General features: G+C 36.3%; 1 protein-coding gene across 4 annotated transcripts in view; it reads right to left on the reverse strand.

Annotated features, from left to right (window-relative positions):
• The window catches only part of LOC129240465 (uncharacterized), a 130,802-nt gene extending 106,996 nt beyond the window's left edge, over nucleotides 1-23,806 (reverse strand). For 2 of the 4 annotated variants that reach the window (XM_054876299.1, XM_054876283.1), the window contains exons 1-3: nucleotides 23,518-23,806; nucleotides 22,757-23,444; nucleotides 22,323-22,461 (exon numbers count right to left, since the gene is read on the reverse strand). The gene's annotated coding sequence lies outside the window, so the exon portion shown is untranslated. Of the gene's footprint in view, nucleotides 1-22,322; nucleotides 22,462-22,756; nucleotides 23,445-23,513 lie in introns of all 4 variants that reach the window. The other 2 variants (XM_054876307.1, XM_054876292.1) reach the window with 2 other exon arrangements.
• Nucleotides 23,807-24,063: the final 257 nt, after the last annotated feature.

A 24,063-nucleotide genomic window follows, 5' to 3' on the forward strand; every position in this document is an offset into this window, starting at 1 on the left:
TTCAAGACTGCTTATGTTCTTTACTTGTGGTATACTCCGGAAGTCGTGTGCGACTATTGCTATAGAAATTTATGCAAGTTTACTGATGGAAGGTCAACAATAAAGTACTCTGTACCAACAATTTGGCTACCACGTACGGAGCACTGCTGTGTACTGTGCTACTTTTGCGTAACTTTTACTCAAACTAAAGGGGACCAATACTTTCGCCGCAACAAAATTGCTACGCTAATGTAGAATCGGTTATTCCAGCGGTTCTGTACTCACCAGAAGAACGTATGGTGGCTTCAATGGAGATTTTTGATGATGTTCCCGAATTAAGGGATGGAGAACGAACAGTAACATCAACAATGCTATCAACATTTCTTGCATCGAATGCGAGATGCGGGGAACCAGAAGTATCGGTATTTGTACCAACACCCAGTGAACTTGGGACTGCAGTCCCGCATTTAGTAACGCAAGCCGACTTCAATGACCTTGTACGAGAAGGAAATTTGTCACAGAGAACAGCCGAACTCTTTGCATCACGCTTTAAGCAGTGGAATATAGTGGCGGCTGACTTTAAAATAACAGCCGCTCGTGATGTTTACAAACGCAAAAATAAAAGACCTAAGCTTCTTTAAAAGCATTAAAATTTTTAATGTAACAATTTTTAATTTTAATATAATAAAATTAATAAAAAAAATCGGGGTTTTATATCTCTATTGTAATGCGGAGTGAAATACCTTTCTTTTGATACCCACATCGGCATATCTCATGCAATTTTTTTCTTTAATTTCGAACAGGTGGCAACCCTGTGAAGCATTGTCAGTGGCAACACCTAAGTGAAAAGTCTAGAAATGTGATACACTATCTGTGTGCCCAATTTCATTCAAATCCGTTAAGCTAATCCTGAGATCGTGTGGCTATACAGATATGCATACAAGAATTGCTCGTTTAAAGATATAAAATACAAAAAAAAAAAATTGTGACGTTTACATGAAAATCGCCGATACACGTGTATTTTTATTTTTTATCCCCTTTCCGAAGAAGTATATTTGATTCATAGGACAGAATGTGTGTAACGCGGTGTAATGAAACGCACTTCATGTATGTATATAAAATTTTGGCTAACCAAGCCAATTTATCGATTTAACCACTCTTTAAGAATTAACTCCAGGCTACGCAGATAACCTGATATTTCGCAAGTGACTCTCAGTAGTGAAAACTTAGCTTAAGCTAACAAACGAAAATGAACCATAAAGCCACCAATTAAAATGCAATTCAGCTTATGGAAACATGGGTATAAAACGCATTTTCGAATCATAACCAATTTTGGTTATTAATGTAACTAATTACTCCTTCCCTTACAAGAACCTCCCCTTCCCCATTCCAACTACAAATGCACCACGACCATCTGATGCAATCAATAACTGTATACAAACCTATTATTAGGTAACCATCAATTAGCGCATTTGTAGGCGATTTCACCACGCTTTGATTTATCTAATTTTGTAGTCATAAAGCACGCATTCAACGCGCGAGAAAACCTATTGAGTTTTTCGCAGCCTAAATCCAGTGGCGGCCTTAGGCAGAAGCAAATATGTTACAAAAAAAGAAGAGAAATTTATTTATTTCTACGGGAATTTCATTTGAAATGCAACACAAATATTTATTCACGTAAGTAAATAATTAATAATTAAATATTCAGCACAGGTGTCTGAGGCGAAAATATGCCTGAAGATTTTTTTCCTTAAAAAATAAAAATCAATTAAAAAAAAACAATGAATTCAACAAAAATTGAAGCGACTTGCACATTGACCCATTTCAAGTCGCTGAAAAATGTAAAATAGAAGAAATTAGTTATTTAAGTATGCAATTTACATAAAAGAGTTGTCAGGGCATTACTGGCTGAAAAACAAAAGCATTAAGCGGCGTGCGTACACTGGCAGGTACAACAGTTACACGCGCACGCATTTGTAATTACGCAGGTACATATGTACGCACACACATGCATTTACAAACACACACATGCTCTTATACACACTTGCGTCAGCTTGGCATATTTCCACACCCACTAGTCGACGCCTCAATATTGCAAAAAAAAAAAAAATTATGAAAGGCGTCAGAAGTATGAAGAAAGTTAAGAATGACACACATGAAGGTATGCAGCAGGCATGCGAGCGGCAGCAATTAAATAATGAATGAAATGCTAAATGTTGATGACAGCAGTGACTCCCATAATTGTTCATACAGTTGTAAGCCGAAACAAAAAAATCTTAAATATTGAAAAAATCTGAAATGTTGCCAGTTTTGGATATAAAGAAAAATCGAACTCTTTCTCAAAGCTTACAATTTTTTAACAGGTGTTATTTTGAATAGCCCGCTATTTCGGTAGATGCCACTTTTGAAGCTGTCATTTTTTGATATTTGACAAGTAGAAACTACGCCATTGATAAAAATGGAGCGCTTAAACAACGCATTGAAATTATTAAAATTCACTATAAAAATTGTGAAAATTTGGCAGAGACGGTTCGTAAAACTCGAACATTTTTGGGTCATCGTGAAGCATCTTGTCGGACCGCAATACAGAAATTGGTGAAAAAATTCGACCTGTTAGGACAAGTTAGTGATGTGAAGAAAAAATCCCGTGCACGTCGAACAGCCGAAAATATTGCTGTTGTAGCAGAAAGTTTTGAAGAAAAACCCAAGTTGGTACATTCCTCGCAGTTCTTTGGAATTAGGCATTCCACAAACGTCATTACACCGTATTTTGCATAAAGATTTAGGGCTTAAGGCTTATAGAGTCCAGTTAACACAAGAACTCAAGCCGGCCGATCATCAACAACGTCGTGTCTTTGCTGATTGGGTCGTTGAAATGCATGAGAATGATCGGGATCATTCCATCGAAAAATCATCTTGAGTGATGAGGCCCATTTCCACCTCGGTGGCTTCGTCAACAAGCAAAATTTTCATATCTGGGGCTCAGAAAATTCAAGAGTTATTGTTGAAAAGCCTCTCTATCCTTAACGTGTGACTGTTTGGTGTGGTTTATAGTCCAGTGGAGTCATTGGACCTTACTTTTTCGAAAATGAAGCTGAAGCAACAGTAACGGTGAATGGATTGCGCTATCGGGAGATGATTAATGATTTTTTATGGCCGAAATTGGATTGATCTGGACAACATTTATTTTCGACAAGATGGCGCTACATGCCACACAAGCAACGAAACCATTGATCTTTTACGCGAATAACACCTCTTATTGGAAAACCCTTTAGTAAAAGTTGCAATATAATTTAAATATAAAATGAAAAATTATTTAAACTCCCCAAAATCTGCTTTATTGATATTGAAGGCTATCGGATTTTTATGTTGAAATAAGGCGTCTTCGATACGTTAAGCAAGTGGCGAATAAACGAAGCAAATGGCATAAATAAGAATAAGGTGGTAGCACTGGACAGAAGTGGCGAATAAACGAAGCAAATGGCATAAATAAGAATAAGGTGGTAGCACTGGACAGATGTGCCAAAAATTACATTTGTTTGGAAGCACTAAATGAGTATAAGTAAGACCGCGTTAGGCTGGGTTGGATTGAAATAGTTGTCCACTGTGGGATTCTATCAGGCTCATTGCCATTTGTGATGCCACGTGTGGAACTTGTCCTTATCCAGTGTGTACTTCTCAAACATTTTAGAAGATCCCGGATTTTAACAGTACTGAGTTCTTCCAATTCATTAAAGGATTGTCTACGTCAAATGGTTAATCTTCTTCTGAATAGAGGACAATGACACAGAAGGTGTGACATCGTCTCTTCCTCATCCGCATTTAGACAGAGCTTCAGCAGAAGGGATGTGTTTGCCCACCCATCCTCTGGGCCTGACTGCCTATTAGGCAGTGCTCCGTTATTACTGAAATCAGTGGGCTAAGACAGTGCTTATTTAGGCCTAGTAGAGAGAATCGGCCATACAGGGGGGAGACATTTGTTGCTTCAACTCCTTACTTATGATGTTCGTGCTCAGTAAATACCCTTTGTGTTCTTGTTCTTCTCAATGTTATTGTTGACTGCAGACCATAACCTGAACAATTACAAGCAAATGAGTTGCTATGTGTGAGCACGACTAGCAACACCGAAAGAGAATTGGCAATGTTGATCCAATATAATTTGCTCTGTATGCACGCGGTCTAATCAAACTCGCCTAATATCAGAAGAAAGATTTGGCAGCATCAAAAAAAGTGAGTTATATCAGTTTTTTGATTAAAAATGTGCAGCTATAGAAAACATTTATGAACTGAATAAAAAATTCGAATTATACGCTCATCAGTCATTTGTTGAGAAAGGATGGTATCGTTTTCTTGATGGTAAAAGGCGGGAGCGAAGCATCAAAATTGCTGGAATGAGAGTTAAAATCTTGCCAAAGGATCGAAATGGTTCATTAGGGTGGTAATTTATCTAAACAAAATTTTTAAAAAGTTGTGTAAGGTGCCTTGATACTCGAGAGGTGACATAAGTTTAGTTTTTGGTAGAAGAAACGGGCTAGAAATTGACTCTGTACGCAGTTTACCTATAAATACTAGGTTATTCAACACGATTTGCGGTTCGATAAGACAGGTCGTTGGTACTAACCTAATTTTTTTTTTTGTTATGTTGAAAAAAAAATCCTCCGATCAGGCACGATTTACTTAAAATTTTTACACAATATTTTTAAGACATTATACTTTTAAGAAAATGCAAAAAAAAAATTAAATTTGTTGAAAATACTAACTACACCTTACCCCTTATATGAACGAATGAGAATTTAATTTCAATCTGTCAATTCATTCTTTGTTTACAAGGCATTCAGTATCGACGTGTCAATGTATTTTCTACAATAGAAAAAAACAAGTATCGTGCAATGATTTAATTTTTATTTTTGGAAGTTTTATAAGCTAAGGAAATTTATTTAAGGACTTTTGGCCATCAATTAAAACAGTACAAAGATGAGTTCATAAAATTAAACGTGGTCGAAAACGAAACGTGGCAAGTCTTGAAGACGATCCACCTCAAGGACGTCCAAACACCATAAATCATATGAAAAATACAGGTTGTCGCATTGGAAAATCATCGAGTGGTTCAAAGAGATTTAATAGAAGCTCGAGGCATCTTATTGGGCAGTGTAAGAAATATTTTCACTGAAGTTTCAGAAAGCTGTGTGCTCGATGGGGACCGCATTCGCTAAGAATGGAACAAAACACATTCGAATGCGACTTTCTCATCAACATTTAGAGCGTTTTCGAAAGGATAAATGGGGCTTTGTGCGCCGCTTCAACACTATACATGAGATTTGGGTCCATTACCATGATCCTAGATCAAAACAAGAGGCTAAAGAATGCTGTGAAATTGGAATTTCGGCTCCGAAATGTGCCAAAAAAGTGTAGGCGTTATTTTGTTAGGATGCCAAAGGAGTTTTGTTTGTTTATTACTTGCAAACTGGTAAAAAAAAAAATCTGATTATTATTGTAACCTTTTAGACCAGGGTCTAGGGACATTTCAAGAAGAGAGACCTAGTTTGCAAAGAACAACATGTTGTTTCATCAGGGCATCAGGACCGTCGTGTCACAAGAGCATTTTGACAATGTCTAAAATCCATGAATTGAAGTTCGAATTGTTGGAGCATCCACTGTTCAAATTTGGACCTTGGGGACTTGCATCTGTTTCCAGAGCTAAAAAAATGCATGCAAGGAAAGCGTTTTTCATCAAATGATGAGGTTATAACAGCTGTGGAAGCGTATTTTGCCGCCCTTCCAGATTCTTGCTTCACAGATGGAATCATAAATTGGAATCTACAGTGTTGAACCAAGTGTATTGCTGTTTAGGGAGGCTATACTGAATAATAAAGTGTATTTCGAACCATAAAATTGTGTTTTTTTATTTAATCACTAAACTTATTTAACAGCTTAGTATTTTTGGTTTTTTATGAAGAACTTTTTCATGACACAAATACTCTCGGATGTTTGCCATTGCGTGCCGAGGGTCGAACACTATTAGAAAACACTTTTACTATAATCTAGTGTTTCATATCTGAGGTTTCGAGCCCGGGCATTTCCGATTGGCAGTCACACAAACAACCCATTCGGCCACGACGACCGATAAGGAAGTCTTTTAATTGAAACCTACAAAAATTTTGTATGTGTTAAAATCTTTTCACAGTTAAGACTTCGCTAAATTGTAATGTAATTAATTGTTTGTAGATATTTATGCTTGTACTTACTTTTTTAAGTACATTTATGTACATAAGTAACATTAAACCGAGTAACGAGCGAAAGCAACAAGTAAACAATTTTGGGGCTCTGCTACTCACAAAGAACTCCAGGCCTACCCATGTATACATATATGTATGTATAGTACATACAGGTAGTACACACAGCCATTTGCACGCTTATACCTCATGGATAATCGCATCAAAAGAGGCGTTAAGGGAAATCAGAACACACGTAGCCGCTCGTATGTGTGCCTATTTGTGCATAAGTTTACTTATGTGTGTACGCATGTATGTTTGTATGTATGCAAGTATGTACATACGTCTGCATACAAACATATTTGTCTGAAGGTATTTATTTGCGTATAAAAGAAGAATGCGGCCGGCTGGCCAACCACTTTTGAGCGGTTTTTTTTTGTTTTTATTTGGCTATGCGAATGGCCGAACGACTGGCTTACTGAACGGCGCATGCAATACAAGTGCTGCAGGCGAAAATTAATGAATTAATGCAATAGTAAAAACAAAAACAAAAACACAACACAAATAAGCTATAAAACACATATCAACACTGATTCGATATGGTAGATATCTGTACATATGTACACGTGTATGTGGCACGCATGCACGACACAAGCGAATAAACATACATATGCACCTACAATCGCACAAACATCTGCAGCCACAACGGTTACTTCGCACCGGTGGCAAACAAACTTAAAAAGCCAACAAAATAATCGTTGAGGCGTAACGCGGTGTCCACCTTGATAGCTATGAGCGCAATACAGCGTACCGAAATACAAATTACAATAAAAACAACATAAAATAAAAGCATACAAATACAAATACAAACAAATAAAAAAAAAGTCTCCAACAACCCGCAAATGAATGAGTTCATTTGGCATTTGTGGCAACATTCGCGCTGGCTAACTGTGTTTTTGTTGTTGCACTTTTCGGTTACAATGCTGTTTGCCTTTATTGTACTTTTGAGGCATGACGAATGTGGCCGCACAGGTAAATACGCGTTCGCATTATAATTATGCGCTCAACACTACATAAATGACTGTGGTGCGTATACGCCCCGATGATCTGTACTAAGCTAAGCTAAGAGAGACAACGAACTAAACTCAACTGCACTGAGCCAACGCACAGCTGAGAGGTGTGAGCAGCAGAAAAAATGACGGGTGAAATGAAATTAACTTAATATTTATGAGGTTGACTTTTTTATTGTTTCCTTTATAGAAGCTCATTTGACCAAACAACTGCATGCCTGTGTATTTGTGTATGTAGCGAAGTGCCACCAACATAGCAGGAGAGTTTGTGTATACATGCATGCAGATGTATATCTCTCACCAACCTCTATATTGAGCGCTCCGCGCGTGCTCGGAATATTTCAAAGATTTATAACTTTGGATTGTAATTAGTGTTATATATAATTATTGCTATATTTAATCATTACACGCTTACATATACAAGAGTGTTTGTTGGTGGCGAGCGGGCGTTAGTCGACACCACACACATAAATACAACCATAACAACTATACCGCGAGCGCCGAAGTCGTGCGTGTCTAATTCACTGCCCCTGAGCTGTGTTTCTCCTGCGTTGGCGGCCAGTGGTGACCAGTCAGGCGATTGCAGCATTTGAATAATTTTTTGGTTAATGTAGACAGCAAATATGTATTATTTTTTTTGTGAGAATGTCACATAGGTGGCGTGGAGAACAAGCAAACACAAATACTAACTAGCACTCGTAATAATGAGCGCATAAAAAATTCTGCTCAGCGATGCGGCAATGCGGCTGAAAAACAACTGGACACATTAAATTGTTTAGCCATTGCGGCAACATTTTTTTTATTTTTATTTATGGAATGTATGTAGCAAGAATTTGTTATTGGTGTTGTTATCTCTTTGTTAGCTTGATGACGCTTTTAGAAGAGGAAGTTGTGTTTTTTAAACTTATTTGCCATTGAATTGTCCGCGTTCATTTGTGTGCCTCTGTGTCGATATCGATCAAAATATTAGTGCTTGAAGTTTGTAATGGGTTTTGGTGATTGGAAACGGAAATGCGATTGCCATTAGTCGCCTAATTTACTAGAGTACAGATAAACAAGCGAGTTAATGTGAATGAGATAACGTGAAAAAGAACTAAAAATTGTAAAAATAAAAATATTGCCGAATTGTTTAATTTCTACCAAAAATACGTATGAGTACGAGTATGCTCATATGTGTGAATTTGGAAAATTATTAGATACTTACGTACTAAGTTCTCATTGTTTGTCAATAGATGCCACCAGCAGTGTGTGCTAGTCGATTCTAACATAACCGAAACGTCATAAACCAAGCTTAGACATATGGTAAAAAAACTGCTTCGACACATTAGTAATTTTGTTTCGGTATCATATACTTTTGGTTTTGTGAAAATGTCTGACTTTGTGTCGAATAATCGTCATTTGCGGGAAGTGGTGATTTTACTCTTTCATTCGAAAAAAAACGGCGGCTGACGCGCATCTATAGCTACAAAAAGTTTATGGAGATGCTGCTTTAAGTGAAACAACGTGCCGAGATTGGTTCCGTCGCTTCAAAGATGGTTATTTTAATGTTGACGACCGTCTGCGTGAAGGAAGTCCAAAAACCTTCAAAGATGCTGAATGGAAGGCAATGAAATTGCTCAATAAGGATCCGTGTCAAACGCAAGAAGAGCTTGTTTCAGTATTAGGAGTTACCCGCCATCCATTTTAAAACGATTGCATGCTTTGGGAATGATTCAGAAACAGGGAACTTGGGTTCCTTATGAGTTAAAAGCAAGGGATATTGAACGTCGCTTTTTCGCCTGTGAAAAACTGATCCAGCGGCAAAAAAGGATGGGTTTTCTTCATCGTATCGTGACGCTTGATGAAAAATGGATTCATTACAGCAATCCGAAGAAAAGAAAGACATGGGGACATCCCGGTCGTGCTTCTACGTCGTCGCCGCGGCCGAATATTTACTCTGCGAAGGTTATGCTATGTATTTGGTGGGACCAAGTTGGTGTTATTTATTATGAACTGTTAAAACCAAGCGAAACCATCAATGGGGATCGGTATCGACTTCAATTGATGCGATTGAGCCGAGCACTGCGCGAGAAGCGGCCACAATACGCGCAGAGGCATGAAAAAGTAATTCTACAGCATGACAACGCTCGGCCTCACGCTGCCAAGCCCGTTAAAACCTACCTGGAAACACTGAAATGGCAATTGATACCCCATTCGCCATATTCTCCAGATATTGCGCCGTCCGATTATCACCTGTTCCGATCGATGGCAGACCATGTGCCGCTCGTGTAAGTAATGGTAATCATTTTGAACCCCAAATTATTAAAATCGGTAAATTTTTGACTAAGTTATGAGCATTTAAAAAAAAATTTTCTTATATTACTAAAAAAAATCGATTTTGAGCCATATTTGAGTTACATCGAAATCGAAGAACATGTCCCGAATAGCCCGGTTGAATTGAAATGGAAAGCATCTATATTAGAATTGTTTTTTTAAATGCCCATAACTTAGTCGAAAATGAACCGATTTTAATGATTCTGGGTTCAAAATGATCACCATTACGTACACGAATGACTTCATGTAGAAACAATTGCAAAAAAGTAGTTGAACATTTTTTATTTTCCAAAAAACAAAAAGTGCGAAACAGGGTTTTTACTTAAAAACTCATTACTCAAAAACAACTAATTTTAGCTACTAGGCATTCAGCTTAATTAAAGTTTGAGATGTCCTTTTGATTTGGAAAAAGTTATAAAAAAAAAAAATACACTTTTTGAAATATTGAATTTCGAAAAAATTTAAATTTTTTTTCTTTTTTGCTATAATTTATATAATTAAAAAAAATCGAGTTTGAGCCGAAAAACAAAATTGCCGATAACTCTTGAAAAAAATTTTTTTCGGGCGAACAAAAAAATACGTGTCTCATTATTTTGACCAGAGAGCAACATATTTCAGTTACATCGAAATCGAAGAACATGACCCGAATAGCCCGGTTGAATTGAAATGGAAAGCATCTTTGCGGCGCATGGCGGACTAATATATTTACCATTTTGTAAGTCCCCTTATTTCATAGAAACCACTTGAACCTTTAACATCTTCATAAACGCATTCAACTCGTCGCATGAGCCTGGAAAATGAAACCGCATCAAGTAATTACACAAAAAATATTAAGCAATGCTCTGACATTATGTCAAGTATTTAACGAGACCTTCTCTTTGATGGCAGCTATAAAGTTTCAAGATCTCATTTGAAGATTTTAAAAACCATCAAAATCTTTTTTGGATGAACTGCAAAAATTCTTGTGGCCTTTTGTGTCATTTTGATATCTTTGAATTAATCTGCACTTGCGCTTAATGACAAACCAGTCTCAACGTGAGAAAAAAACAAGCAACAAAATTCGGTAGCAAACATAAAAATAATAACAAGTTGACTGAAGGTTGCCATACGTCATCAAATGCGAATTATGCCCAAACTTTCAAACTGCAAGAACCGGCATGGATTTGAATGCAGAAAAAATATGCAAAGCTTCCAAAGGCAGTAGAGCTGCCTCTACCTATCTCTCCCTCTCTCTCTCACTATGCATCTGCATGTAAAAGCGCATAGTAATTAATTCGAAAACGTGTACAAAAAGTTTATCAAATTTTTATTGGCTTGTGAATATTGGCTGTTGAAACTTGAATTTTAATAAGCGAATGCAAAGACTTGATCGCCGCAATGACCTTTGCAAACATTTCAGTTTATTTTAGTTTTTATTACATTTTTTGTGGTTTTGGTTTGCGTATGTAAAAATAGGTTGAACTTTTTATATACTTAAAACATACTTTTGTACATTCATATTGTAAATAGTACTACAATATATTTTATTAAATTTTTTCATTTGGGGTTTAAAGATATTTCGCAAAATATTTTTTAACGCAAAATACTTTAATTACTTTATAACTTTGTTTACTCCAAAAGCTGAAACAATTATTTCACCGCAGCTTTCCTCTTCATTCCCCTTTTTTTATTGACTGTGATGTGCCGTTCTTACAGTTTGATACTCTTTTTACTTGGAACAAGCAATGCTTATGCCCGCAAATGGCTCTGCAGGTTTCTATTTTTACCCAGAGAGGTGACAGTGTTTTTATAGTTGCACCTCAACTTGATTCTTCTAAATAATTTTGGAAACGTTTGGGCAGCAAAGATTCAACCAAAATGCGTTACGCAACTGAAATTTATTTTTGCAAATAATTCTTCGAATATCTTAACTCAGCGTGGGTACCGGCGAAACCACAGCAGTCGCCCATTGCCTTAGTCGTAATAAAGTCTCTTGTGCGAAAATTCGTGGCTTGCAGGAATATTTCAACTGTGAACCAACGAGGAGGCTGTTCGTGAATATGGCATCTCCATGAGAACAACGAAATCACATTTCTCAATCATTCAACGTAATTGAACAGCGCAAAAAACCACTTCATAGGGAATTACAATATGAAGAAATACTTGCATTTTTCCTATTTTGATTGCAGTTGCTTCTATGTTTGTTGTCTCCGGTTAAGGCGAGTCGCTTGAAATATAACAGAAAGATGCTTGCATTGGCTCAAAATTAACAAGATTTTGAAATCGACTCATCATGAGTGATGAGCACATTTCGCTCTCAGCGGAGGGGTAAATAAACAAAATTTTAAATTGGGGTACTGAAAATCCTCGACTCGTGCATGAACAACCTCTGCATGATGTTAAAGTTGCTATTTGGTGTGGTAAGGGCGCTGCGAACATTATCGGACCACTTTTTTTCGAGTACTCAAAGAATTACCTACTTTGAAGTCACACAAGAACTCCGTCAAGCCAAACGGCTTAAATGACCTTTTATCTACAATGAGGAATTGCACAACAAGCGTAGAGTACTTATAGACATCAGGAAAATAGTTGGTTTTCTAACAGGTTATATATATATGTATATATAATTGACGCGTACACCCTTTATGGGTGTTTAGCCGAGGAGCTCCTATTTATGGTGTGCGTCTTGCTGTTGTTCCACAAATGGAGTGACCTACAGTTTAAAGCCGACTCCGAATGGCAGATATTTTTATGAGCAGGTTTTTCATGGCAGAAATACACTCGGAGGTTTGCCATTGTCTGCCGAGGGGCGACCGCTATTAGAAAAAGGTTTTTCTTAATTTTGGCGTTTTCACCGAGATTCGAACCGACGTTCTCTCTGTGAATTGCGAATGGTAGTCACGCGCCAACCCATTCGGCTACGGCGGCCCCTAACAGGTTAGTATTACTTAAATTAGCATTGAGATAAAAAATAGAATAAAATGGAAATGAAACTAATAATAATAAAAAATAACAAAATTCACATTGGGATTGCAGACATTGTCTGGAGGTTGATAAAACCACGGAGCATATCTTCTGCAACTTGCCTTTGCGAAGACAAGACTGCTCATCTTTCATCGAGATCAAATGGATTCCAATGAAATCAAGTTGCTCATATTCTGAAATACGTAAGCAAGGTTGCAAGTTAACACAAAGAATTTGGCTTTCAACCAATTCCCAAACTGATACAAGGAACATCTAGGTTAAATAGAGCCTTTGTAATACTTTTAAGGTAGTAGTTTCAGACAATAGGACTAATATTAACTACTTCTAAAACAAGTAGTGTTTTAGTCGAGGTGTCGGCCATTGGGCAAACTACAGATACTAAAATTATTATTATTCTATTTCGAGGAAGACGAAAGCCCCACCGTAACTGCCAATGGTGTCCGATATCGGTCCATTCATAGACGAAAATCATTTGAGGGGATTATTGGTTGCAGCAGGATGGTGCAAGATGTCATACCGCGCGGTAAATGATGAACTTACTCAAGGTAATGTCATCGTATTAAAATTTTCAGGAGTTATTACCCAAGTTCGGGCGAGAAGAATTTTTCAACTCACTCAAAAAAGAACAAATAAAGCTCGGAAGTAAAAACATTATTTGGAGGTTTAGGCTGAATTATACCAAACTTTTTGATAACTATATCGAATTGCAACTCATCACACGCAGTGCTGCGAAGGCGCAAAATATAAAAGGGAATCCTCGTATTTAAAACAGAGCTGTTTTTGTAATTAGTTTCATAACTATTCGGAATTTTTTACTCAACTCTTTAAATATGACAATATCAATCAAATTAAAAAAAGAACGATCGTGGAGGATATGCAGAGTTCCGAAAGCGAATAATAAAACAACCACAAAAAGTTAGCGGCTATAAACAAATATGGAACGCAATAAATGCGCAATAAAAAGTGGAATGAAAGTCTATAAACTTAAAAAATTAGTTCAAAATTGTATGGAATATAAAAACAAAAGCAAATTGTCAAGTAATAAAAGCAGAGATTGCATCAGGCAAAACTTGTCTAATATGATACCTTAGTAGGAAACTTATACAAGGTGGCGCAAAATTAGACGCCCTATCGAAATATTTGTAATCCATATTTGACGCTGCAGTACATAAACAGACAAGCAATGGAGCGCGCAAAGGTCAAAATAAAGATTTTGATCACTCAAATAATTTTTAAAATTTTAGAAAAAAGTGGTCGAAAAACAAAATTGGATGATCAATTTTGCGCCACCTTGTATTATACATTTTTTATTTATTTGAATATGCAAAAGTCTCTTACAGACTAAAAAAAATTATTTCTTTTTTAATTTAGTAAACAAGTTATTCAAAAACAAAATCGGATGATTAATTTTGCGCCACCTTGTATGACACATTATTTATTTGAGCATACAAAAGTCTCTTACAGACTGATAAAATCTTTTTTTATTTAGTAAAAAAGTTATTCAAAAATAAAATTGGATGATTAATTTTGCGCCACCTAGTACTATAAATTTTTTTTTTTATTTATTTATTTGAGCATGTAAAAGTGCCTTATAGGCTAATAAATCATTAATAAAAATAAAAATTAAAAATAATAATTAAAAAATTGTTCAAAAACAAAATTGGCTGATTAATTTTGCGTCACCTTGTATTATAAATTTTTTGTTAATTTATTTATTTGAGCATGCAAAAGTCTCTTACAAACTAATAAAATCATTTTTTTTTAATTTAGTAAAAAAGGTTTTCAATAACATAATCGGATGATTAATTTTGCGCCACTTTGTATTATAAATTTATTGTTTATTTATTTATTTGAGCATGCAAAAGTCTCTTACAAACTAAAAAAATCATTTTTTTTTTATTTAGTAAAAAAGGTTTTCAATAACATAATCGGATGATTAATTTTGCGCCACTTTGTATTATAAATTTATTTTTTATTTATTTATTTGAGCATGCAAAAGTCTCTTACAAACTAAAAAAATCATTTGTTTTTTTTTGATTTAGTAAAAAAGTTTTTCAATAACAAAATCGGATGACTAATTTTGCGCCACCTTATGCATACAACATTCAAGAATGGCGAAAGAGCGTCAAAAATTGATTGATAGCCACTGTGAAGGCGTTAGATTTATATTGTTTTATTGTTATTTTCATAGCTTCAGCTTTTATTAAAATACAGCATTTAGGCAATGCTCCTACAGCAACACATACAAACATTGCAGTAAAAGTTCGTAAAAAAACGTTAAGAAAAATTGCTGCAATCACCTGGCTAGTGCGAAACGCTGCCGACGCCGTTGACGATTGTGGGCGCAAGCAACAGAAAACAAAAATTGAAGTGTTATTAAAAGCGTTTGATAAGCCACACCATAGACGTTAAGTAGGCAGGTAGGCGGCTGGAAGACAGTATCGAAACACGTATAATAACAACTACATACACACGCGCACATGTACCCATGGTATCGTCTCCGTCATCAGTAGCGTTACTGCAACGCACACCCACTTCAAAGCTAGAGAATGAGCTATGGCTGTTGCTGAAATTGGCTGCCGCTGAAGGTGACGCCGGTGTTGTGAGCATTTTGAATGTCAAAGGTGCCTCAAAATTTCGTAACTTGCAAAGCAACGAGAAAAACATGTTTTTGTTTTTCATAAAATCAAAAAAGAAATATGAAAAAAATTTTGAAAAATATAATACATGGTAATGCACAAATATTTCAGAGTGGTTGTAAATCAAATAACAACTAGAACCGTCAACTTTTCACTTATACGCTTTCGGTGTCTAAAAGCACTGTTGTATGCCATTAATCTTGAGCGGTTGCTAAGTGGGTAACTGAATGTGGACAGACATGCATACACGTATATATGTACATATACAAGTGAATATATAATTATAAGTTCTGTTGTTACATACACACATACACACGCGTAGAGTGATTTTGAAAAGGCTAAAGTTTATCAGATAAGAGTGGATTGAGTTGCATTATTGCTCAAGTGGAAAATTAAAATATTTACTAATATTCACTGAAAAATAATCTTTCGACTGGCCTTGCATTCGACAAGACTCGCAACCTTTCCCTAAGTCTGCGTTACATGATTCACATGCGCGGGTATTGAGTGAATAATAGGAAAGTATTTATAAGAAATTTTTCCGTCTCCATTTTGAGTTGAAGGGGTACCTAGACTCGAGCGCTTCGTCATATCTAAAGCTGTGAGCTGAATTTGAATTTCCCACAATTTTTAGGCTTCCAAACCAATGCAACGTCTTCCAATCTGAGATCTACGCTATAGACAAAGCAGCTTAGGCTAATGGACTTACCTCCACCATTTTTGTTGATAGTCAAGCAGCGATGAAGGCACTGGCCTCCACGCGCATCAACTTAAGATGTGTTAAAGAATGCAGGAGCTTGCTCTCGCTTATCCAACAATAGAAGACCACACTTTGTTGGGGCCCCGGCCACTTTGGAGTGAAGGGAATGAGAGGTGTAAGAAAAGGCTCTTACCTTGACCTTCAGCGAGTGGTAGAGGACAAAAGCATTCCTCTGGACGAACTGTACACTGCGATTGACTTGATAATAGAAAACGGCCTTTGACTACTAACTGTCGGGTCTCCAAAGCGCTCTGGCCTAAACTGAATCTTAAAAGCAGAAAATATCTGCTTGCATTCAACAGATCAACTACCAACGTCCTCACAGGTGTTATAACGGGTCACTGCACTATTGACACTCTCGCCAGTAAAATTCATATACCTTACAATGACTTCTGCAGGAGTTCTGAAGACGAAGAAGAAATTGAGTCGGTATAACACCTCCTCTGTGAATGTTCTATACTTAAAAGAAGCCGCGCTAAATTCTTTGGTGATTATTACTTTGAAGACCTGAGAAATTTGCAAAATGTCTCACTGGAGGGAGTAGTTACCTTCTTAAAAACATCTAAGTGGTTTAAGCAACTTAGTTCCGGGATGGAAATCAAATGCAGGTATCACAATGGACCTCCGAGTGTCTTGTTTTAGACAAGCAACCTGGCTAACTTAGCCTAAATTTTCTATCGCTACATCTTTCCATTCCCAGTGACCGTAAAAGGAGGCCTTAAACTAAGACGAATATGTGAAAGCCAGCCAACTACGGACAGTATTGGGTGAAAGTGAAAGGAGATGGTTCTAAACCTAAACTTGTTGAGAAATGCTTCACTGATCTTAATAGTCTGAGAGCAAGAAACACTGTCTTGCTAGACATGCCCATTCTCAAAGCGTCACTAAGCTAAGAAATAATTGACATTCTTAAACGCATTTCGAATTCGTCATTACTGATATAAAGGCATGAATGTCTACGAGCTGAGTTTGAAGGAGAAAGGTCAATCAAGCTGTAATATTGCATAGGCTTGGAGATCTCTTAAGATCACTCAGTGAGAGGTGCTAAGCGAAAACTACTGAATTTCTTTCAGTGCTTTTTTTAAGAAGCTGTGAAGATACAGACACATAAATATTACTTGGTTCTCTATGGCTTTTACCGCCAAAATTTCGCTTAATTGCTACTCAGTGCTAGGAGGCAATAAGCTGGATCACGCTGGATACGCACACGAATGCAAAGTGTGTCCAGCAAAAGCTTTCCACTTCATTCTGCGCTTGATGATTTACTCAACTCCTAAAAAAAATTGTTATTAAAATGAAAAAAAGCACTCAGAGCACTTTATTGACAAATAATTAAAATTACTTAGAATAAGATTGCAAATAAATAAAAAACAAAAATGCAGAATATCGAAAGAAATGCAATTGCGCTTGACAGCTTCGAATAGAAAACTTGAAATATTAAACTACTTGCTTTCTGACGTTAAATATAGTAGCTCAATAACAATTACAACAAGTCATTATGAATGAGAAGAAAACTGGTTAGAACAGAAATAAACCAGCTAGAAAAAGGTAAACAGCAATTACAGACTTCAGACTTCAGGCTTCGAGCTTGGCTGCCGCTAACTGGACGAGTATCGCTGTCGATAAACGTGTAAGTCGGTCAGTTGGTTGAATTTACGATAGTTGAGTTTGCCATGAACGAACTGGAATCGAAAGCGGCTTAGAATTCTTAACTGAAATGCCAAAAGAGATGCAATTAAGACCGCGGAATGTACGCAGAAGGGGAACGTGGAGTTAGTATGGAAATGCGTAAAATGAAAGAGAAAGACTGGCAGTGTAAAGAAATAAGTTTATTGATATGCGCATAAACAGATTCAGTTAGTAGTTCTCAACTTTAGATCTTAAATTTTCTTCGAAAAGTGAATATACTCCAATTATGTGAATGGTATTTTCATTGAGGGCATTTGAGTTGGTCTTCGAGGTTCTCTTATTTATATACTCACACCTGCGGGTAAGAAGATAAAAAACGCATCACAGACTTTGGAACTCAAATAAGTATTGCCCGATGCAAAGAATTGTTATAAGCATACAATTTATTTGTGATGTGGAGATTTTTTCTACAAATTACAGTGTACTCCCTCCTAACGGAGACTCCTCTTAAGCGGACATTTTTTCAGTACATACCAAAAATCCTTAAGAATTTTTATAAATTACTTTATCTCAAGTGGACAACCCTCCCATAGCACGTTAACCTTCTCATAAAATATTATTAACTCTTTTACACTTTCCTCATAAGCCGACACCTCTCATAAGCGGACCAATTGTTCTGTCCTTTAGGTGTATCACAGGTTTATGTCACCTCTGAACGGCAACGGATGTTAAGAAATCTGTTTTCTGGCCGATATGCAACAGGAAAGCGCGCTCCGCTACTTCAGACTCCCAAAATGAATAGAAAAAGCCATGATCAGCTCAGGTTACAATCGAAAAGGGGTATGAACTCATAAAAAAGCCATGCAAGCCAGAAAGTATTAGTTTTGTTTTTCAAGAGAGGACTTTACTGCTCAATTGCCTACTTAGTCCAAGGTAGCAGTTGTTGCCAAGAGTTGGATTTCAAGGCTGTGACAGTCCTTGGCCGGATATAAATCCGGATCGTTCCGGTAACGTAGAACCGACTGAAGAAGAAGGCATGTCTTCAAATTTCTTCACTGTTCCGTTTATTGGGATTATTGTAACTTAAAATTCCTCAACATGTAGAGAACTCAGAGTTCTACAAAGAATGGACTCATGTGAACCTTCACAACCGTATTCTAGATTTTCTATGCTCAGCTGACACAAAGGGATCGGAAATTTCAGATGTGAGTGGTTAAAATGAGCTGATAATATGTCAAAGCTGCGATATTACAATTTCAAGAGATGCTTGACCAAACTAATTTTAGTGTAGAATATTAAATTTGTCAGTTGTGTGCTGAATAAATGCAGACAGTCAAATATATAATGCAACGGTGGCCTAAGGTAGAGCGATACGAATTATCAACCAACGCCGAACTTAATCTTCAGGAAAGAGGCTAAAAAACGATGGCTTATGACATTCGAAGAATACTTTTACACTCCTCCTATGGGAATGCGAAATTGAATAACAGTTATGGGTTCCCCGGCTTAACAGTTCAATCACTTAACAGCACTTTGTAGCGGTAAACCGTTAATGCTTTTAACACTTCCGCAAAGGAAATTTGCTGTGAACAAAAGCTGGTAACTGCGAAAAGTAGCATATCTTCTACTGCAAATACGCATCTTACTTATCTAATCTGCCATGGACGAGAAAATAGAAGAAATTCCAAGAACTTGAACTAACACTCAAGCGCTTAAGTACTCTATTAAATTGCTTAAGCACGTCCAGCTCACTATACTTAAGTATTGTAAATGTCAATGCAGAAGGTTTAAGTTTGGCTAAGCTGCAGCACAATATTTTTTTTCTTGTGGCGAGCAAAGACTGTAAGAAAAACCCTGTAGGGAAAAGCTGAACCTATGTCAAGACATTGTCCAGCTCTGAAGTAGTGCGATTTCGCTAAAGGTGTGTAACTATGCTACTCACTGCACGAGGAACGTCTGCAGACTGTGACAGTTCCAAAGCATATTTCCCCATCGCACGTTACAGCACTGATTACTGTAGCTTTTGATACAGTAAATTTCTGGTTCGTGTTTGGTCGAAGGTGTCCCATTTGATTTATAATAAAGTGCGTATGATCAAATTTAGAACTTATAAATTATAACTCAATGATTAAAAGAAAATAATGCAAATTTGTGTGCTTGTTACAATAATTGGACCTAGCGTCCTAGCATGGATTCTGCTACTTTTTGTGACTATTTTGGCAGAAACCATTTACGATTTTGTTATATTAAGAAGGCTTTGTTTTTCATCGACGCTTTACACCAAGTTTCACCTGTCGAATATTTTATTATAGGTAAATGGCTGAAGATCCACCAGCTGTTTTGTTTTAAATCGCATCTTAGTTTGACAATGAATGCCAATCGCAAAATTGTCAGTAATTTTGCGTTCAAAAAAGTTTACCGAGATTCAGGTTTAAAACCGAAACTGCGTTACGAAATGGATCACTTTACGCTCGAACGTTTCCAAACATTAAAAACTTACTTCGAGAGTGAATTCTCAATTTCCCAAACTATGCGTGTATTGAAAATAAGGTTTTAAAGAGGCACATTTTCATTTCGGTGGCTATGATAAGGAACAAAATTGCGACATCAGCTGATCGGGAAACACGCAAGTGAAGAAAGTAATCCATCCATAGTTGGCCATAGTTTTTATTTTGTTGTTGTAAGCACCATTTTTATTTATATATTTATTAAGGCAATGAACACAATATATTCTTATAGTCTAAGTAAGCATTAAGGTTCATAGACATTAGAAAAAAAGTGGAAATAAACTATTTATAATAAATATTCAAAAATTTCAATAGGCGATTTGTGAACATGAAAAATATTATATATGTATGTCAACAAATTTAGAGATTTTATTAAACTAAGGCTAGTAATAGGAGCATTTTGCGTCTAAAGAGATTTTGAGAGACCAACATAAAAAACTGCCGAACTACGAAAAGCTCTGGCCGGAATATTAAAGAAAATCCTTTGAAGAAGTACCCGACAGTGAACAACACCACCGGTCAAATAAAAAAAGAAAGGTTAGGATAAGATTATTCTACTGTTCTGCAACGATTATAAGTTAATCAATAAGCAACGCGTTCCATAGGTAGGGATAGGATCCGAAAACTGTAAATTACACAACGCTTGGAGTCGTAATTATTGTCTTCTTGTGGGCTCAAATTGCCGATATGAACTGGGACGACTTTTAACTTGAGTCGCACAAGATACACCAAGTCATAGAAAAAGTGGTTTCCAATAGCGGACGTCGTCCGGAAAGTAATAGAAAATCTTCGAGTGAAAAGCTCCTCATAAAAATTAATCTGCCATTCGGAGGTGGCATAAAACTGTAAGTCTCTCCATTTGTGGAAAACAAGTAAAACATACAATTTAAAATTGGAGGCGGAGCTCGGTCAAACAACCAAAAAGGGATGCAAGCGCCAAGAAATATATGAGATTTCGCGCTATGTCACTTAGCTCATAAAACCTTATAGGCCGCGATTAGATAAATTAAATATCTTATATTTTAAATATTAAATATGTTTTGTGAGTTGCAGTCAAATATCGATAGAAACAAGAGATGAATATCGAAAGAGAGATACCTGAGATAGAATCAGAAGCTGCGAAATGGGCTAGCAGATACCTTTGTGTCAAAACTAGTCAGAAAACTAATCGGTTTACTTTTTCTGAATCAGCTTAAGTTATACAAAAATACTGCCTTTCATTAATTTTTATTTTACAAAGTGGCGCAATATTAAACATCCAATTTTTTGTTTCTATAACTTTTTTATTAAATAAAAAAAATTAGTTTATTAGTCTGTAAGAGACTTTTGTATGCTCAAATAAATCAATAAATTAATACGCAATGTATGTATATTACGAGGTGGCACAAAATTAATCACCCAATTGTGTCGTTGAATATCTCATTTACTAAATAAAAAAAATGATTTTTTAGTAGGTAAGAAACTTCACTATGATCAAATAAATAAAAAATATGCAATACAAGGTGGCGCAAAATTAATCATCCGATTGTGTTGTTCAATATCTTTTGTACTAAATACAAAAAATGATTTTTTAGTCAGTAAGAAACTTCACTAGAATCAAATAAATAAAAAATATACAACAGAAGGTGGCACAATCATTCAATTGTGTGTTTGAATACCTTTTGTATTAAATAAAAAAATGATTTTGAGCTCTGAAATTTTTATTTTGACCTCCAATGCTTGTATTCTAGAGCTGTCTAGTTCACAAGTGACAAATATGATTGATGTACAGCGCAATTCGAATAAATTATAAACTTTCCGATAGGGTGATTAATTTTGTTTCACCTTGTGTAGATATATATATACCTATATTGGATCGACAGGATAGGTTTATGAGCAAAATAAACCTACACAGCCGTCTTTAGGTCCCAACTATTCGGAACACTAATTGGTTAACTCTTTCTAAACCAGTTTAAGCCATTCAAAAATACTGCGCGGGGTTCCTTTCATTTATTTTTATTTCATTTGCCTTTAAAAAGAAACTAAGGCAGGCCACCTTTTAATTCAGTGCGGTACACTCACTATTCCTTAGATGCCGCTGTTATAATTCAGCATGAAAAATATAAGAAAATCGACGCGCAGTGGTTCGGTGCTAGTTAATTTCCCTACAGGGGGCGTTTAGGTGCGTGTGTATGTGTGGGGGTATGTAAAGAAAAATAGCAAATAAAATAAAATTATTTGTATGTAAACAACAAACCAAAGTTGCTGACCTCGAGTTGGTTTCGCTCTCGATACAAACACAATTACAACAATAACAAATAAATGGCTTCAACGCTTCAACACCCGAACAATGAAGGCTTGAGATGTCATTGTGAATTTTCAATGGAATTACAATGGTAGATGGCTTACCTGCAATGAAAAGAAGAGCAAGACGAGGAGAAACATTATTACATGGCAAGGAGGTGTATTTTATAATATGCTAAATATAATTTGGTAATTTCAAACAAACAAATAATTATTATTACAATAAACAACTAAAACTACTCGTTTTCTGTAGATTGGATTACCAACAAAGAGATTTAAAGTAATTTTTTCTTGCATTACGAAGCTTTGCAAAAATCGAGTTTTATGAAAAAATACGTATTTATGTATGTATGTATGTAGATGGCATTATAAAAAACCACAACCAAATAATTACACGTACAACAACCCCAACGGCGACACACTGCACTGCGCTCAGCTGCCAGCAGCCACACCAAAAAGAGCAGCATCTACAACCTGGCCACAGACATGTTGTTGCTAATATTATATTTCGTGTGCTGCTCGGCGCAGGTGGAATGGGTGGCTTTTGGCTGTTGGTGGGACGACGACATTTGAATCTGATTAAGGCTGAGCTGAGCTTTGCGCGAACCAAAGCCAAATCGGACGTGCGGCATGATTAGTTGGTGGTTGTTGTTGGCTTATGGAATGGAATGCAAGCTTCTTATGGAGATCTCATACATTTCAATGCTAATGGTTGTTGTTGTTGCTTATGCTACTTAGTTTGTGGTTGTGCGTTGTTATGATTCTCTGTCTTTAGGCGACTTATTGGCCGCATTTGTGAGCAGTCGCGCAATTACCAGTTGTTGACTATTTTTTTTTTTTTTGTTATTTTTGTTTGTTGTTTATTTTTGATTTTATTTCTATTTGACATTTTGTTGGTATTTTTGCTTTGTTTTTGCAAAAACCTGCATATTGACAAATCACTGAATTGTTGAATTATTGCAGCAACTTTGGAGAACAACTAAACCCAGCCACTAGTTGGTATACTAACGCCGGCAAGAGACATTGGCACCATTACAAAAACACGGTCGTACACACATCCACACGCTCTTGCTTTGCACAGCACCAGACTAGAAACCGAACGAAAAAAAAGTATGCACAAATTACGCCATCCATCGAATTGGTTATTTAATAAATACCAACCAGCGACCGACAAGCGACAATTGGCCAATTGGTAATATGGTAATTGTCTTTGTCAGCCATCGAAACAAACAAGCAGCCACGACGCTACAGTTAGCAGTGAGATAAAAACAATGCCCAGAATAAAAAATATCCACATTTAGGGTTGAGTTTGTGACTGCGCCAGCGTCTGTGGCAGTTTTTAAATGATAATCGTTCGATAGCGCGTACGTTTTTTTTAGTAAAGTTTTATGTAAAAAATACTTCAAAATTTCATTACTAAAACTTTTATTTACAAAATTTTCTGTCACAGTTTCAACAGCTTTACTTCAAGGGTATTTATGATTTTTTTTCTGCTTGTCTTTTTTCTGTGTCATATAAAATTGAGTTTGTAATTTAAATTTTAAATTCGAAGTGTTTTGGCGCCAATTCACGGTGAGTAGTTCTTAGTGTAGGCGTCGTTGTTTTTTTTATTTGCTTGTTTGCTGTATTTTAGGGCTTGGCTCGCACTTGGGGATTATTTATTGATTTGGGAGTTGCCTATTAAAACAAATATTATTAGCCAAAGTA

This window comes from Anastrepha obliqua, chromosome 1, assembly GCF_027943255.1.
Source record: "Anastrepha obliqua isolate idAnaObli1 chromosome 1, idAnaObli1_1.0, whole genome shotgun sequence".
Lineage (NCBI taxonomy): Eukaryota > Metazoa > Arthropoda > Insecta > Diptera > Tephritidae > Anastrepha > Anastrepha obliqua.